The sequence below is a fragment of the Belonocnema kinseyi genome, chromosome 7 (genome assembly GCF_010883055.1).
Source record: "Belonocnema kinseyi isolate 2016_QV_RU_SX_M_011 chromosome 7, B_treatae_v1, whole genome shotgun sequence".
Classification (NCBI taxonomy): domain Eukaryota; kingdom Metazoa; phylum Arthropoda; class Insecta; order Hymenoptera; family Cynipidae; genus Belonocnema; species Belonocnema kinseyi.
In genome coordinates this window covers 102,477,966-102,479,709 of record NC_046663.1, presented here as the reverse complement: position 1 = coordinate 102,479,709, position 1,744 = coordinate 102,477,966, and the positions used below count along the sequence as shown (strand labels likewise).

The 1,744-nt window shown below is 37.3% G+C and overlaps 1 protein-coding gene across 1 annotated transcript in view; it reads right to left on the bottom strand.

Moving 5' to 3' along the window:
• Positions 1 to 1,744, bottom strand: part of LOC117176040 (insulin-like receptor) — a 409,747-nt gene that overhangs the window by 377,504 nt on the left and 30,499 nt on the right. The window lies entirely within an intron of this gene.

Here is a 1,744-nt window from a genome sequence, read left to right as displayed (position 1 = left end):
TCTTCGAAGAGTATGTGGGAACAAAAGAGCTGACGGTGAACGTAGATAAGACAAAGGTGATGTGTTCCAGAAATAGAAAGAGCAAAATAAATTACGTTTGGAGGGTGAACGGACAAAAAGTGGAAATTGTGGAGGAGTTCTGTTACCTAGGTTTTTGGTTTGAGGCAGAAGGAGGAAACGAACTGCAGGTGAGGAAAAGAATTGAATGTGCGAGTAAAGTAATAGGCCAAGTATGGGGTATAGGAAAGAGAAGGTTCAAGAACGATTGGAGAATGAGGGTCTGGTTGTTTGATGCGTTGGTGTGGGCGGTGTTGTGTTATGGTGTGGAGATCTGGGGATGGAAGGAACATAGAAAAGTAGAGAGTATGCATGAGCGATTCCTGAGATGGGTAATGGGGGTTAGCTGGAGTTACCCAGGATATATGTTAAAAGAATAGTTAGGAAGAGAAAATATGGTTACTAGACAAATTAAGAGAGCATGGAGGTTGAAAGAGAAGCTAAAAAGGGGAGAGGGAAGTAAAATTGCACAAGCATGTTTCGGCGAAATTCGGAACAATGAAGGGAGAGGTAATGTGGGAAGTTCAAAATGTGAGGTAGAAAGGAGAAAAATGAGAAGGGTGTGTAATATTCGAGAAGGGGTTATGGAGCGCCAGGACATAGAATTAGAGCTATTGGTTAAACAAGGAGAAGAGAGATGGACAAAGATTATAGATTCGAGGTACAATAGTTGGTATATGATGGTCAAAGGGTTGACGGAACCAGAATATCTAAAAAAAATTAAAAAGGAAGAAAAATGGAGTAGGGTTGTACGGTTCTGAATGGGAGAAGGAGTGAGAGCATGCAGATATTGGATGAATGAAGAGGAGAATTTATGCAGAGTATGTGGATACGAAATGGAGTCATGGGCACATTTATTAGAAAGATGTACAGGAGAGGAAGAGGGACAGTTGAGTGTGGATGAGTGTGTAAGATGGATCTTGGATGGTAGTGGACAGGGAGTGATGTGGATGAAGAAATTGGATGAAGTAAGGGAAAGCAAGGGAGTAGGGCAGAAGCCAAACGGGTGATCCTGAAAAAGGACAGTAAAAAACGAAAATTGTTTTCAATATCGGGGAAAATGCATTTTTTTATGATAAGAGGAAACGGAAGCCCTGGAAGCTCGCTCATTTTAGGAATTAATATCACTACTGTTACTATTGTTTATCCTACGTAATGCGAAAGAGTAGAATATAAGTAGTAGTTAAGTTAGACTAAGGATAGAATTGTAAATATATGTACAGGGAGCGGAGGCCCTCAAACCCGTAAAAGGGAGAGATTAAATACATACAACTTAAAACTTTTAGTTTTTGACTTGAAAAATAAAATTTCAAGAAAATACATACATTTTTAACCAAATAGTTGAATTTTCAATGGAGGTTACTTTTCTACCAAAAAAGACCAATGACCATGTGTCCTTTAATGAATTTCAGGAGTGAATGTCAGAACTGAAAAATAAAGATTTAGTTTTAAATTAATAAATACAATTGAAGTTGATCCTAAATCGATCAATTCTAAAATTAACAGTAATTGTGGGTCCGGATGCAATAAGGGCACATAAAATTTTTTCGTGCGAAAACGAAGTCCCCTGGAGGCTTTTGAAAATTAAAATTTTCGAATTTTAATTTTCAAAAGATATATATGGATGTAAAATTTGATTGCGCATCTTTTTTTCTTAAGACAAAAAGTTGTAACTTTTTTAGTTTAA